This window comes from Schistocerca gregaria, chromosome 7 (genome assembly GCF_023897955.1).
Source record: "Schistocerca gregaria isolate iqSchGreg1 chromosome 7, iqSchGreg1.2, whole genome shotgun sequence".
NCBI lineage: Eukaryota > Metazoa > Arthropoda > Insecta > Orthoptera > Acrididae > Schistocerca > Schistocerca gregaria.
In genome coordinates, this window is record NC_064926.1 from 356753653 (window position 1) to 356771669 (window position 18017).

Sequence of the window (18017 nt, forward strand, 5' to 3'; positions counted from 1 at the left end):
AAGTATTGGCAGATTTGTGATCACAATTCTGAAATTTAGCTAATTAGCTCAGTTGTTTTTAAAAAAGCAAAGATCCAGCTATCTAAGCACAACACATCACGACATCCAATGCTTATCCTGCTTCACGGAAACTAGAAGTTGACGTACATGGGGTTTCAGGAAGATTCATCGTATGTCTTCTACATAAGATAGACATTTGGGGTAAATTTTTAACTTATGCGATGCATTTTAAAGTTCACTGAAATAGTTGGAAGCTGCGTTGCTGAGTGGTGAGAGTGCTGGATCAAACGAATTAGCAGATTTTTCTTAACCATCACAACAAATATGAAAATAACATGAAGATACAACTCTCTTAATGATACCGGTTGACATTTAAGAAGAACGATTTACTCGCTGTTAGCTTTTCCGCTTTCATAAACACTCAGAATACTTATGGCACAAACAATAAAATATGAAAAACAACTATAACTATTAGCCGTTTTACGAGGCATCAGAGTAGAAATGGAAATGAGCGTTGGGCGTCATAGACTGACAGGCCCCTTGCGGGGCAGGTCCGATCGCCTTGGTGCAGGTCTTATTACATTCGACACCACTTTGGGTGACCTGCGCGCCGGATGGGGATGAATTAATGATGAAGACAACACAACACCCAGTCCCTGAGCGGAGAAAATCTCCGAACCCCGGCCCGTAGGACGGTAGTCCGTCACGCTGACCACTCAGCTATCACAGCAGAGTAGAGAAACAAAGTAATTATCTAAAAAAAGCCTTCACCACAACCAGTATGTTTAAAAACAATTTTTACAATTAATAGCTGACTTTAACCGGTAATCCAGATATGCAAAACTTGAATAAATAACATTCGTCAACCAGGCGGGACAACGGTCAGATTAAAATACCAAAACAAAAAAACAGAATTTCACTGTCTGCCTCAGGTGGTGTACCATCCCCTGGAAAGCCTTTTAAAAGCAATAGTAAAATGTTACGATAACCGCAAGTACACTGTGTCAATAAACGATAAAACTACGTGTGTTTATGTTGGTAAAAATGCTTTCAATGATGAATATTATTCTGGAACGACAAACTCTCCACCTTTACGTATTTTGAACATAAATATATTAATAAGAAAAACTTTTTTGTGTAACAAATACTAAAAATTACGAAGGCTATGAGAATATTCTGTCATGGATTTTCTATGTAATTGTGGGATGAAAACTTCGAAGAATAAAGTGACACTCTGGTGTCAGCTCGGAAACCTGCTGGACGCTTTGGTATGCGTTTCTACATCTACATCTAAATCTAGGTGATTACTCTGCTATTCACAATAAAGTGCCTGACAGAGGGTTCAATGAACAACCTTCAAGCTTTCTCTCTACCGTTCCACTCTCGAACGGCGCGCGGGAAAAACGAGTACTTAAATTATTCTGCGCTGGTCCTGATTTCCCTTATTTTATCGTGGGCCCTGATTTCTCTTATTTTATCGTGATGGTCATTTCTCCCTATGTGGGTGGGTGCCAACAGAATGTTTTCCCAATCGGAGGAGAAAACTGGTGATTGAAATTTCATGAGAAGATCCCGTCGCAACAGAGAACGCCTTTGCTTTAATGACTGCCACTCCACTTCACGCATCATGTCTGTGGCACTATCTCCCTTACTACGAGATAATACAAAACGAGATGACCTTTTTTGTACTTTTTCGATGTCATCCGGCAGTACCGTTTGATGCGGATCCCACACCACACAGCAATACTAAAGAACAATACTAAAGAACACGCCGTACAAGCTTGGTGTAGGCAGTCTCTCTAGCAGACCTGCTGCAACTTCTAAGTGTCCGGCCAATGAATCGCCGTCTTTGGTTGGCTCTACCCACAACATTATTTATGTGATCGTTCCAATTTAGGATATTTGTATTTTTAATCCCTAAGTATTTAGTTGAATTTACAGCCATCAGATTTGTCTGACTTATCGCAAATTTTTTTAACCTTACGTAAGATTCTTCTGAATGCATGTACAAAAAGAGTGTTTGTACATGTAATCACATTTCATACATCAACTCCAAGTCAATGTAATTAAGTGGAAATAATGAACTATAGCTATATATATAACTTCCTATCGATCTAAATCATTTCAGAGGAATTTCACTGCTCCCTTCTATATAGAAAATTCTTGCAAAGACCCTGTTAAACAGACTAGAGGAACAAGCGGACCAGTTAATAGGGGAGATTCAGGCAGGGTTTCGCAAAGTCGAATTGCATCGAACAGATATGGAACTTAAAACCAATTTTGTAAATGAGAATATGTAGAAATACTGTAGTAACTATTGTCGATTTTAAAAAGTATTACGATTCAATAAATGGACAAACATTATTTCAGACCTTAGAGGAGTTCAGGACTGAAAGGTCAGTTATTCAACAGGCATTAAAAGATACATCCTCCACAGTTAAAGTCATAGGAGGAACATCAGAAGCATTTCATATCCATACTGGTATCCGCCAAGGAGATGGAACGTCCGCCCTTCTGTTTAACATGGTTCTGGAAAGAATTGTGAGGACATGGGAAAAGGAAATGAAAGGAATTCAGCTTGAGATTAAAAGAGAGGGAGAATTAGGGTGAAGTGTCAGGCTTTCGCGGACGTTCTTGCCATTCTAACGAACAATAGAGAGGAAGACAAACTTGCATTGGAAAAACTACAGGAAATCTCACAGAAAAATGGGGTACAAATCTCCTACGACAAAACACAGTATATGGAAAACAAACCTGTAGATAATCTCCCCATTACTACTCAATACGGGAAAGTCGCACAAGTTGCCCACTTCAAATATCTGGGAGAGATAATCCAACCATCAGGACTGAACTCAATAGCCAATAAAGATAGAATCTGCATATTACAAAAAGCATACAGAAGCACTTTATACTGCAGAAAGTACAGAGATTCATGGTCATATTAAGATCAGAGGGATTGAAAAGCAGGAAAGAAAAATTCTGAGGAAAATATATGGGCCAGGTTTTCGGGAAGGAATTTGGATGAAGAGGCCAATTAGAGAGATTTATAAAGACTTAGAAACAATAACAGACACCATTAGAAAGAGAAGAATGAAATTTTATGGACATATCAGCAGGATGAATTAAAGCGAGCTCACAAGACAAATCTTTGAGATTGTAAACAACAGCAAAAACAAGAGAACGTGGATCGCTGAAGCAGAAGAACACATTAAAAAACTGGAAATCGCAAAAGACAACATAAACAATACGGAACAGTTTAGAAACATCATAAAGAAACACACACTTAAACAAGAACATACGGAGGACAGAACGGGAGAAACGTGGTCGGAAGAACGCAAGAGAGAACACAGTGAACGTATGAAGACAATTTGGGAAGAACGAAAAAAGAAGAAGTAATCATGACTACTCAAGTTCAATCCCTCTCTCAAAAGAGAACAATCATATATATATATATATATATATGTTGGAACATGTGGCGATACCTGTAAGACACCGCTAGCCCACGCCTCTCGCGGTGTGCGTTTAACCCCATTTAAATGACGCGCCAAGCGCGCGCCCAGCGGCTGTACGATTAATTAAATAATCGCCGTGCTAATCACAGTTGAAATCTCTGGTCCAGAGGGACGTGAAGAGGCTGTGGTCCAGAGAGAGAGAGTAGAGTCAGTCGAGTCTTGTTCAGTCTTAAGGGTCAGTCGAGCTAGAAAGTGTCTTGTGAAACGATCATTCTGTGGATAATATTAGTGTGATGATTTCCTTTATATGTGTTGTGTTGTCTTCTTCGATGAGTAAAAAAAAAAAATAAGGGTAAAATAAATTTTTGTGATGTCCATAAATAAGTTCATTCCAGTAAAAATAGAACCACTTCCCTTCACCTTTATTCACCCTTTTTTCTTTCGTTCCCTCTAACAAAACAAAAAACAAAAAATTACCACCCTCCCCCTTTTTTTTAATTCCGGACATCACAAACAGCAAGTTCCCTTGCCGGTCTAGGAATGGTAGAACGATGGGTTCGATGACGGTTTGGATGTACCGTGCACTATTCAGTGTCACCTCGACGATCACCAGAGGTGTACGGCCAGTGTAGGAGATCGCTCCCCACACCATGATGCCGGGTGTTGGCCCTGTGTGCCTCGGTCGTATGCAGTCCTGATTGTGGCGCTCATCTGCACGGCGCCATACACGCATACGACCATCATTGGCACCAAGGCAGAAGCGACTCTCATCGCTGAAGACGACACGTCTCCATTCGTCCCTCCATTCACGCCTGTCGCGACACCACTGGAGGCGGGCTGCACGATGCTGGGGCGTGAGCGGAAGACGGCCAAACGGTGTGCGGGACCGTAGCCCAGCTTCATGGAGACGGTTGCGAAGGGTCCTCGCCGATACCCCAGGAGCAACAGTGTCCCTAATTTGCTGGGAAGTGGCGGTGCGGTCCCCTATGGCACTGCGTAGGATCCTACAGTCTTGGCGTGCATCCGTGCGTCGCTGCGGTCCGGTCCCACGTCGACGGGCACGTGCACCTTCCGCCGACCACTGGCGACAACATCGATGTACTGTGGAGACCTCACGCCCCACGTGTTGAGCAATTCGAGGGTACGTCCACCCGGCCTCCCGCATGCCCACTATACGCCGTCGCTCAAAGTCCGTCAACTGCACATACGGTTCACGTCCACGCTGTCGCGGCATGGTACCAGTGTTAAAGACTGCGATGGAGCTCCGTATGCCACGGCAAACTGGCTGACACTGACGGCGGCGGTGCAATGTGTTCTTTTTTCCATTTCCAGGAGTATATATATCAACTAAATGAAATATTTTTTGAAAAAAGGTTTTCACTAAATATACACGACGAACGCAAAGATAATAAATTATAACATGAGTGTCCGGCTTACTAATGAGTAAATCGCTGATTAGTAAAGTTCTTGGCCGTAAATGATATTCAAATCATAATTAATTAAAACTGTTAGCTGGACAGACTCTCGAACTAGGGATCTTTTGCAAAGTTCACGAGTTCGAGTCACGGTCCGGTTTCATATGAACGCACACCTCGCTGCAGAGATAAAACTTCATTCTGAGTTACAAATATTTAGAAAGCAGCTCTTGAAAAATGTTTTTTTTTTTAGGAAATAAGGCCCAGCAGTTGGCTACCTTTTCAAGGTTTTAAATTTATTAGAATGTCAAGATCAGTGAACAGTAGGAGGCTGCCTGAAATAGACCAAAAGATTCCAAGTTTGTAAATACTATTTCGGCAAACGCAGGGTATGAAATCGGAATTAGATCTACACTAAGCAGACAGTCTTTAGACAGCAAAATAAAAGCAGTACCCCAAAGAGCAGTCAACAAGCCGACACCGGCGGTAGAGGCCACAAGAATCAAAGTACAAATACCAGTTAACGTCGAAGTGACACGGAATAAGTCGAAAGCCAAGTAATGATAAAATTGTATGGTACCTCTGACTGTGCCTCTCGCCTCCAGCAATTTTATGGAAAATGTAAACACAAATAAAATGGATTACATACGAATTATGTCCGCTCACCAACCTACAGCATGTATACCGACAGAGCAGCCTTCCACCATAGGGTGAGGCATAACCTTATAGAAATTAACAGGAAGTAACACACCTTCTTATCATAAGAACAGAGCCTAGCCAATGTGAGGGGGAGGAGACGTTAATGCTGAATCTTTTCCCAGACATATTAAGGGGAGGACATGGAGATCAGCATGGAGCATAAAGTACGATAAAGGGCACAGAATCTGTTTCTCGAGACAGACCAGATAGAGTGCGAGGGGTCCACCTGATGTGCATAGTGTGTAAATTGATAATATTAAAATTCTATTTTAAAATTTTCGTCCGCAGACTGTGGACCATCAAAAGACAGTACTTTTATGTGCCTTTCCGACACAGACACGGCGGATTGCTATCTCTACTTCACAGATCCGATGATGCTCCAGAGAGGTCTAAACGAGTCATACAGTAAAAATATTAAATGGAGACTGCAGAAGGAGCGATTTATACATCTTTAAATTACTTATCAAAAGAACGTTTTACAATCAGGGCCTACGGAATGTTCCAGTGCAGTTGTTAAGACAATGACCTCATATTTGGGAGACGGTTTTAGGCAAATGTGCGTATTAGCTATACAAACGTGACGTAAAATAAATACACATGCTGTTCCTCCCGATAAGTGGATCAAATGTAGAATACGTGTGCTGTCTAACACGTAAGGCCCATAAACACAATAATTGTTGTCTGAGTCGCACGTGTAAGTTCGTATTCTACGTTTGCTCGAGTTCTGACACTGAAGAAAATTACGAATGAGAGCCCTAGTTTCGGAGTGAAATCAGATTAATCAGACGGCGGAGTGCCGCAGATGGAGGAAAGCACAGTTCGTTCCGGGGAACCCGAAGTGCCCATAAAGGCGCAGCACAGCCGTAAAGCCTCACTACGGGACAGGTCACTCCGAAAGCGCCCGTCAGACCCGTCTGATCAATCACTCGGCAGCAGGCCTGAGGGAACATTCCCATCGGCGTCAGTGTAACGCACAGCGTACGTCTCAGTCAGTGACCCACTTGCGACTGCAGTGGGCAGTCACAATGATAAAAGTAAGTCCATAAACGTTACGAAAATGGAGGTATGTACCACCGGACTGCTTTAAACCAAACTTGGTGCACATATACCTTACTGTCAGACGACAACTGCTGTGGAGGTAAGATCCATCTACCTATCACAGGTGTGGGGGCGGAAAGGAAGCGTAATCTGCGACTCGTGAACTCGCAGAATTTATTCATCCAGTATCTGAGATGGAGAACGCTTAGCAACCTGCAACAAATTTCACACGAATGTTCATACCTCTTCTCTTTGACAACCCCTACGAAATGATGAAAGGAAATACAAGGTGACAATTATTTAACTATATGAAATAAAATAGTAGCGACTTCTCAACGATTTGCGTTAGAACATTCAAACTGCATGGATGGTCAGGGGACATGTTGCGAATCAGTATTCGCATGTATGGTTTGGTTTAGCGACGAAGCCTACTTTCATTTGGAAGGGTTCCTTAATAAGCAAAATTGACACTTTTGGGGGACTGAGAATCCGAATTTCGTGATCGAGAAGTCTCTTCACCCTTAACACTGGACTGTATGGTGTGCACTGTCCAGGCATGGAATAATCGCGTCGATATTCCTTGATGGCACGATGACTACCGAACGTTACGTGAAGGTTTTGAAAGATGATTTATTACAGTTATCCACACACATTCATGTCCGAGGCAGGATTCGAACCTGCGACCGTAGCAGCAGTACGGTTCCAGACTGAAGCGTCTAGAACCACTCGGTCACAACGGCCGGCGCAAGGGCCTCAATTTGCCGCCATATTCACCGGATAATAACACATGAGACTCCCCTTTTTGGGGTTATATTAAAGACAAGGTGTACAACAATAACGCCAAAACCATTGTTGAGCAACAAACGACCATTCAGGAAGTAATCGACACCATCGATGTTCCGACACTTTAGGAGATCATGCTGAATTTCGCTATTCGCCTTCGTCACATCATCGCCAATGATTGCAGGCACATCGAACATATTACAACCTAAATAGAAATATCTGTAGTTAGATTTACATGTGGAATAAGCTGTGTGCACGCCGTAGTTTGTAACTAATTTACGCTTTTTTCATATTGTTCAAAAATTGACATACCATACGTTTACCGCGTAGTACTTTTCTGCTGTCCATGCAAAAGAGGACCGCATGTACTAACTGCATTCGTGACGCATTCCACAGACAGTATGCACAGAGAGCACCGAATGAAAGTACAAAATGGTATCATTGTAGGACGCATAGTTCAGGAGAATTGACGTCATAAACAATGAGATGCGTGAAAAGCAGCCGCATCATGCATGACGGTTCAGTTTATTATTTCTTTGCATCTTCATTTCCAACACATTCTGTAGACTTTCATTTGTTGCTGAACGTTCTTATAACATTGTGTCGTTGTACGACATATATTTCAGGAGATATGACGCTATAAACAGTGAGATGGATGAAAAACTACCGCTTGATACATGACGCCTAAACTTATTATTTCAGGGCTATTAACTTCATTCTGAAGACATTAGTACGGCGTTGAATGTACCTACAAAATTAGATCATTGTACGACACATAGTTAAGGAGATATGACGTCATAAAAATAAGCACAAGGGCAGACGCTGCGTGGTGTGGTCGTGGACGCACAGCTGTAATTACTCGTAAATACCTGGGAAATGTCTGGTTCCTCCGCTAATACAGGAATAAACATGTATACTGTACGCAAGATCTATCACCCGAACGTACTATGCCATTTAGTGAAGTCTTACCTTTCTAATTCGTTTCCCTTTTCCCACATGGCTACTTTCAACGGTTGATGCAATTTGAATACAAAACGGAATGAACTGCGTGTAACTTAAATAATTTCATTTTTGAGCTCTGGCAGGCTTATATCTAATCTACATAAAGAATGGTTGTAATTAAACTTTCGGTACTTGAGAGGGTGCCTATGAATAACAAGAGATCGTTATACGACGGTAATTTGTGGAAACAATAGTAAAGACATGTGTAAAAGAAAGAAACACTGTTTAATTTCTACATAAGAGACAAACATTTAGAACCACCCTGCCATCCACATTCTACTGACACGCATTGATTCCTGGGGAAGGACGGTAATAGACATGTTATTTAACTTCCTCATCTGCCTACTGACATCAGAGGCCATTTTCCCTTTCGTATCGCAGTCCTTTACGTAGCCACTTTCGTGGAATTTCACTCTATTACATTAAGCCTGCCTACACCAGTGACTACCAAGTCTTATTCTGAACTGTAAAATGTCTGAAAAGTTCACTCGCACACAACGTTCATAAACATAGCCAGTTTATGGTAATTATTAATGACACTTCCCAGAAAGTTTATAAATGGGTTGTTAATTTTAGAATAGCTCGCCGCACGGAATTTAATCATTTAGAACATTACCACAAGTTCTGAGTTTCATCCAGCGCATTGCATCGAACTCTCTTTAACACTTTACGGCACTTCTCAAACATTTTGGTACCAAAATATCACGATATTTATAATTTCCAACGGCACACGTATCAATAGCTCTGATCACTATTAGGTCCTAGACACGACTCTGCTAATCTCGTTACACACAATAAGCTTCTAGTTCCCTAAAAATTGGAGCGTGTTTTAACTTTTGGTTGGAAGAAAAACGTCACAGTCAATCGGAAAGCAGCATCAAACACGCTGAATCCCACGTGTATGTACAGAACAATAAAACTGTATCACTGAAGAAGAAGAGTAAATTAACAAAAAGAAATTTTGAAAACCCGCAAATCTCAAATTAATACTTCACGATATTGTATAAGAACTTTACATAAAAACAGTATTTCACATTCACACATTCATTCACTCTCATAACTAAGCACAATTATAGTAGTAATTAAAAAAGAATGAGAAAAGTAAACAAACAGAACTACAAATAAAATTGACAGTATTTTGACTGCAGCCCAAACAGTGTCCCTCGGCTAGTGACCTCTACCAGATCGAATAGTAACAACATATTCTCAAGCAATCTGGCTCCACCTGCCCTGCACGTGCCTCATACCGCACGCCTGCTCACGGATCTTCCAGCTCAACAGCCAGGATTTAAAGCGCTACGGCTTAGTACTCAGCCTCACGTGAGGTGTATAGTGTTGAAGCGAACATGCAAGGAATAAATCTATGGAAGAAAATGATTGGTATTCCAAAGTGGGTAAGTAAAAAAACGCTCCCTAATCACGAAAACCGCCATGAATAAGATAAACGTCAACGAAGTTTTGCTACCAGATTAGAAATTTTTCTCTGATGTGTTTTCCTTGCCTGTTGGGCACTTACCATTCTTTCTCGCCGCAAGCAAGGGCACTAATATACGGGAATTTATTGACAATTTGTGACTGCAACATTGGAGCCTAAATTCTCAGCTAGGAAACAGATATGGACCGTCAGTGCACAATTATATATGTTTGATTCTCTAGACGGCTAGGAAATGAAGATAACTGTGAAAAGTACAATTTTTATTGGTCATTAGTCTTCTGACTGGTTTGAGCGGCCCGCTACGAATTCCTCTTCTGTGCTAATCTCTTCATCTCAGAGTAGCACTTGCAACCTACGTCCTCGATCATTTGCTGGATGAATTCCAATCTCTGTCTTCCTCTACAGGTTTTGCCCTCTACAGCTTCCTCTAGTGCCATGGTACTTATTCTCTCATGTCTTAACAGATGTCCCATCGTTCTATCCCTTCTCCTTATCAGTGTTTTCCACATGCTACTTTCCTCTCCGATTCTGGGTAGAACCTCATCATGCCTTATCTTATCAGTACACCTAACTTTCAACATTCGTCTGTAGCACCACATCTCAAATTTTTCCATTATCTTCTGTCCCGGTTTGTCCCCAGTCCATGTTCCACTACCATACAACGCTGTACTCCAGACGTACAATCACAATAAATTTCTTCCTCCAATTAAGGCCAATATTTGATATTGGTTGAATTCTCTTGGCCAGGAATGCCTTAATGCCAGAGGTAGTCTGCTTTTGATGTCCTCTTGCTCCGTCCGTCATTGGTTATTTTAATGCCTGCGTAGCGGAATTCCTAAACTTCGTCTACTTCGTGACCACCAACCCTGATGTTAAGTTTCTCGCTGTTCTCATTTCTACTGCTTCTCATTACCCTCGTCTTTCTTCGATCCTGATGTTAAGTTTCTCGCTGTTCTCATTTCTACTACTTCTCATTACCTTCATCTTTCTTCGATTTACCCTCAATCCACAGTGTGTACTCATAAAACTGTTCATTTCGTTCAGCAGATCATGTAATTCTTTTTCACTTTCACTCAGGATTACAATGTCGTCAGCGAATCTTATCACTGATATCCTTTCAGCTTGAATTTTAATTCCACTCCTGAACTTTTATTTTTTTTTTTATTATTGCTTCCTAGATGGACAGATTGAGCAGTAGGGGCGAAAGGCTATATCCTTGTCTTACACCCTTTGTAATACGAGCACTTCGTTCTTGGTCGTCCATTCTTATTATTCCCTCTTGGCTCTTGCACATATTGTATATGACCCGTCTTTCCCTGTAGCTTACCTTTATTTTTTCTGAATTTCGAACATCTTGCAATATTTTACATTGTCGAACGCTTTTTCCTGGTCGACAAATCCCATGAACGTGTCCTGATTTTTCTTTAGCCTTGCTTCCATTATTAACCGCAATATCAGAATTGCCTCTCGCGTGCCTTTACTTTTCCTAAAGCCAAACTGATCGTCATCTAGCCCATCCTCAATTTTCTTTTCCATTCTTCTGTATATTATTCTTGTAAGAAACTTTGATTCATGAGCTGTTAAGCTGATTGTGTAATAATTCTCGCACTTGTCAGCTCTTGCCGTCTTCGGAACTGTGTGGATGATGATTTTCCGGGAGTCAGATGGTATGTCGCCAGACTCATACATTCTACACAATAACGTCAATAGCCGATTTGCTGACACTTCCCCCAATGATTTTAGAAATCCTGATGGAATGTTATCTATCCCTTCTGCCGTATTTGACGTTAAGTCCTCCGACGCAGTTTTAAATTCTGATTCTAATCCTGGATCCCCTATCTCTTCTAAATCGACTCCTGTTTCTTCTATTACATCAGACAAATCTTCCTTCCTTATTGAGGCTTTCAATGTATTCTTTCCACCTATATGCTCTCTCCTCTGAATTTAACCCTGCACCCTTAATGATACCACCCTTACTTTTAATGTCCCCGTAGGTTGTTTTAACTTTCCTGTATGCTGAGTCTGTCCTTCCGACAGTCATTTCTTTTTTCAATGTCTTCACATATTTCCTGCAGCCACTTCGTCGTAACTTTCCCGTACTTCCTATTCATTTCATTCCTCAGCTACTTGTATTTCTGTATCCTTGAGTTCCCCTGAACTCTTTTTTACTTCCACCTTTCATCAATCAACCGAAGTATTACTTCTGTTACCCATGGTTTCTTCACAGCTACCTTCTTTGTACCTATGTTTTGCTTCCCAACTACTGTGATGGCTCTTTTTAAGATGTTCATTCCTCTTCAGCTGTGCCGCCTACCGAGCTACTGTTTATTGCTGTAAGTACAGCCTTAGAGAACTTCAAGTGTATCTCGTTATTCCTTACTACTTCCGTATCCTACTTCTTTGTGTGTTGATTCTTCCTGACTAATGTCTTAAACGTCAGCCTACTCTTAATCACTACTATATTGTGATCTGAGTCTATATCTGCTCCTGGGCACGCCTTACAATCCAGTATCTGATTTCGGAAACTCTGTCTGACCATGAAGTAATCTGAGATCTTCCCGTATCACCCGGCCTTTTCCAAGTATCTCTCTTCCTCTTCTGATTATTGAACAGGGTATTCGCTATTACTTCGTGGAACTTGTTACAGAACTCAATTAGTCTTTCTCCTCTCTCACTCCATGTCCCAAACCCATATTTTCTTGTATCCTTTTCTTCTACTCCTTCCCCTACAACTGCATTCCAGTCTCTCATGACTATTAGATTTTCATACTGTATTTCCCTTTCAATACCCTCATACAATTAATATCTTCATCTTCAGCTTGCGACGCCGCCATGTATACCTGAACTATCTTTGTCGGTGGGCATTGCTGTCGATTCTGATAAAAACGACCCTGTCTCTGAACTGTTTGCAGAAACACACTCTCTGTCGTATCTTCCCGTTCATAACGAATTCTACTCCCGTTATACCATTCTCTGCTGCTCTTGATATTACCCTATATTCATTTTACCAGAAATTCTTGTCTTATTTCTACTACAATTTACCGACCCCTACTGTATCTAGATTCAGCCTTTCCATTTCCACTTCTCTTTTCAGATTTTCTATTTTCCCTACGACTTTCAAGCTTCTGACATTTTACGCTACGACTCGTAGAACGTTATGCTTCCGTTGATTATTCAATCTTTTTCTCATGGTAACCTCCCCCTTGGCAGTTTCCTACCGGAGATCCGATTGGGGGACTATTCCGGAATCTTTTGCCAAGGAGAGATTATCATGTCACTTCTTCAATTACACGCCACATGTCCTGTGGATACACGTTACGTGTTCTGCATCCTCGTACAGTTGATCATTGCTGATTCTTGTGCCTTTAGGGGCAGTTTCCCACCCATAGGACAAGAGAGTACCCAGAAACTATGTGCGATTCCCTGCCCTCTTTGACAAGGCCGATGGCAAAATGAGGCCATTGCTGATTGATTATAAATGAAAATTTAAGCATCGGCGGGGTTCGAACCCGGGACCGATGACATTTTGATTAGTGAGTAACTAATCACCTGAGGGAATAAGACGTTTCAGGGAAACATTATAAGTCACAGAGAAGAAGAATAAAACTGCATTTTCATGCCACATTGAGAATGCAACAGAGACAAAGCTTTGTTTGGAGTAAATTTGCCAATAAAAATTTTATTATTATTATTATCGTTATCATAAGAGAAGGAAATGGTATGTTTTGCGTAAGCCTAAACTCTTATGAAACCACGTAGCAGTTATTTCAGTTCAAAAAAAAGATAACTAGACGCTCCGAATCAATCTGTGATGACAGTCTGCTTTCCAATAAATAATAAAGAAGCAAAATAAATGTTGTCCGTGTTCTTTGCTATCAACATTTGAGAACCTGTGTCGTTACACGCCACGAGTTAAATCCAACGTGCGGTAATCTGTAGCTTCACTTGAACTTTTCTTTGATATACACCAGAAACACAGTATCATGTCTTAATCAGTTTTCATCAGAGTTTTTTTCACTTGTTGATTTTTATTTACTACTCCCTTTTGGTTCTTATATTAACCGGGTTTCCCTATGACGTGCTTCACTGTATAATGTCCACAGTATTTTGTAGATCGAGAAATTCTGTGATTGAACTCATTTTTGTTTTTTTCCTTGTTCTAATTACAGCGTGTAGCGTCAGAGCTATCTCTGTGGTACCTCTGAAGCCAAACTGATTCTCAATTTCCTTTTACATTCTGTTTGACATATTTTATCTGTCGTTCCATTTGACAAAATGACAAATACGGGGTGTCCAGCGAAGTATTCCCTGATTTCAAAATTATATATCACGAATATCTTGTCAAAGCTGTAAGAATTTTATTCAGAAGTTGTACACAAGTTTAGGAATAGTTCGAAAAGGTGCTAACATAGGTAGGTATAAGTAGTTGTAAGTCTCAGGGGACGTATGACCTCAGATATTGAGTCCCATGGTGCTTAGAGCCATTTGAGCCCTATAGCGCCGACCTGATACCTTCTGATTACTTTTGGTGGAAGACAGTGAGACACTCTCTCTACATCGTAACCTTACCACCATGCTAGACGAGATTGAATCGGCGACAAGTGTGGCACCTGAATCCATTTCCGTAGAGGCCCTAGAAGGAGGTGTTGAAAAATTTCGCTATTCGTTTGGGGCCCTTCCGTACTGCAGTTCGCGGACATTTGAAAAGGTCTGTGATGTTATTGCAAAGAATGCTTGCAGAGGACGATTTTAATTATGCACGCAGATACTGTACGATAAGCACAGCTTGAATTCCATCTGTTAGCAGCTTTTCAAATTAGTTCGAAATTCCTGTATAACTTTCGTACAAAATTTTTACAGCTTTCACACTGAACACACTTTTTGTTGCACCCGTCGATCGATCTTAATTTTCGAGACATTTGATTTTCAAATCAGCGATCCCTTCGCTGGAGCCTGGGTCCTGTAATTGAGTACCAAATAGACTATTTTGCTCACAAGATTTTACTTTTCCATAATCCCAGCTGATGAAGTCGTACGATGACGCGTCTGTAAATTATGAAGAGGATATACGCGCCTCGTGGCATTTACTCGCCTGGGATTTCAAAAAAGCAGCCAGTGATTTTTGCCTCGGCCCTCCGGAAACTGTGGAGAATTTCATTCTGGTGACGGGCTGCCCACGGCACGGCGTTGGTAGTCACCGAATTCACGGCTCAGGAAACGGCCGCATTATGGCAGCCTCGTTTTCCTCTCTCTCTCCCACGTCGACCTAAGCCTCCCTAATCTTCTTACTGGCAGCGGCAAAACTCCGTCTCTGCTGAAGTAGTCGTTTCTTGACGATCCCGATGAAGCAAGTTAGTTCCCTGTTCTTTCATTTAGTCCAAACGGTCAGTCGCATTGCGTCCTGCAAAGACTGCGTAACGCATGAGTATAGAATGCTTTAACTATTCAGAACATATTATGTTAACTCCATCTACATCTACGCGGCTACTCCGCAAATCACACTTTAATGTCTGACAGAGGGATAACCTAATTGCCTTCACAACAAAGTTCTATTAACCCAGTACAGTGCGCCGAAAAAAACGAACAGCTATACATTCATCGGTATCTTTACGTGCGAGCCCTGATTTTTGTTATTTGATTATCATGATCGTTGCTCCGCATCGACGTCAACAAAATGTTTGCACATCCGAATGGGATAGTTGATGATTGAAATTTCGTGAGAAGCTCCAACCACAACGAGAAAAGCCTTTGTTTTAATTAAGTCCACCCCAAATCCTGCATCATGACCGTACACTCAATCACCTATTTCTCGATAATACAAAACGTGTTGCTCTTCTACTAACTTTCTAGATGTGGTCTGTTAATCCTATATGGTAAGCATCCCACAACTCGCAGCAGTACTCCCAAAGAGGATGGACAAGCGTTGTGATCTCCTTAGTAGATCTGTCGCATCTTCTAGATGACCTGTCAATAAAACGCAGTTTTTGGTTCGCCTTATCAATAACATTTTCTATGTGTTCTTTCCAAGTTAAGTAGTTCTTAATGGTAATTGCTAGGTATTTAGTTGAATTTATGGCCTATGGATTTGATTTATTTATCGTGTAACCTAAGTTTAACGGTCTCCCTTCAGCAATTATGCGAATGACCTCACATATTCCATTATTTGGACCAATTGCCAATTTTTGCACCATACAGATATCTTATGTTTTGATCTTCTTATGACTTTACTAGACGATAAACGACATCACCTGCCAACAACCTTAGACGGCTACTCAGATTGTCTCCTAAATCGTTTATAGGGGTAATATACAGCAGAGGGGTTAAAACACCACCTTGGAGAACGCCAGAGATCATTTTTGTTTTGCTCGATGTCCTTCCGTCAATTACTACGAACTGTGACCTCCTGATATAAAATCACGAATACAGTCGCAGAACGGAGACGACGATACTCGATAAACACGCTATTTGATTGCAAGCCGCTTCTGATACACAATGTCAAAAGCCTTCTGGAAATATAGAAATATGGTATCAATTTGCAATCCTTTGTCGATACCACACACACTTCGTGCAAGTAAAGAGCTAGTTCAGTTTGGCTAGATTGATGCTTTGTATATTCGTGCAGACTTTGTGACAATAGGCCGTTCTCTTCGAGGCAATTCATAATGTTCGAACACAATATATATTCCAAAAACCTGCTGCATTTTTACGCTAATGACATGCTTCTGTAATTTAGTAGAATACTCCTACTATCTTTATTGAATATTGGCGTGATCTCTGCTATTTTCCAGTGTTTGGGTACGGATTTTTGGTCGAACGGTTGTGTAACATTGTTAAGGGTCAAGCGATTGCAAAGCATACTCTACATACTCTGCAAGGAACCTAATTGGTTTACAGCCTGAACCGGAGGACTTTCTTTTAATAAGTAATTTAAGTTTCCCGAGTGAAATTTTCGCTCTGCGCTGATATGAAAGTCCTTTGCGGATCAAAACTGTGTGCCGGAGACGGTGACTGGAATTCATGACCTCTGCCTTTCTCAGGCAAGTGCTCTACCTTGTAAGCTACCCAAGCACGTCTCACGCATAATCCTCATAGCTTTACTGTCGGAAGTACAGCATCGAGGAAGGAAAGTCGGCTCTCAGCCGTGTCGTGAAGCGGACGTGCGTGGGGCTCTGGCCGGAGTGGCCGTGAGGTTCTAGGCGCTACAGTCTGGAACCGCGCGCCCGCTACGGTCACAGGTTCGAATCCTGCCTCGGGTATGGATGTGTGTGATGTCCTTAGGTTAGTTATGTTTAAGCAGTTCTAAGTTCTAGGGGACTGATGACCACAGATGTTAAGTCCCGTAGTGCTCAGAGCCATTTGAACCTTTCTCTCTCTCTCTCTCTTTTTACCATTTGCATGGGGCACTGTGCGGCGCTCCGCAAGCGAGCTGTTGTTTACTCGTTCGGGTAGTGGTATTGCAATGTCAACTGATCACCTAGAATAACGGTGGGGCTTTCTTATAGAAAGGCCACGATTAAAGTAGCGTTCGATGCCCAGTACGCACGACGTAAGGCATACGAAGTAGAGCGTTTCCTGCGTGAAGTAATGCATGTCGATCCACAGGAACTTATCGATACACATCTTTCGATCGTCTCCAGCACAGTTTACCTGAAACTTGTCGATGAAGCAGCTTGCGAACGACCTTTTCGCCGTTTGACCGATGGATATCGTTTCCACCAATCGGACAGCAATGTGGGTGTAGTGACTGTCGACCATGCAGGACTCGGAGTTGGGAACATACGAAGCTTCGAGCTGCTGATGGAAGTTCCGGCCACGCTTGTCGTGAACGCGCTGTGGCCTTACGGGGAAGTATTAATTCAAGTGGAAGAAAGTGTCATACGTTTGAGTCGTATCCTGTACTGAATGGAGTGCGTCATGTACGAATCGCACTGCGTAAACACACCCCATCGTACGTGGACGTTGGTGGCTGTCGAGCGATCGTCACTTATCACGGTCAACCGAGGACATGCTCATGGTGCGGGCAGGAAGGGCATGTACGCTCTGAATGCTTGTAGCGACGCTTAGTACACATACCATGTGTAAACACGACGCCTATACTGCAATCGACAACGCAACCTATTACATATGTTGAGGAGGCGAGGAACTTGTCGCATGCTACATTGTTCCGTTCCAGTTGCCGATCCCCGCGGGCCC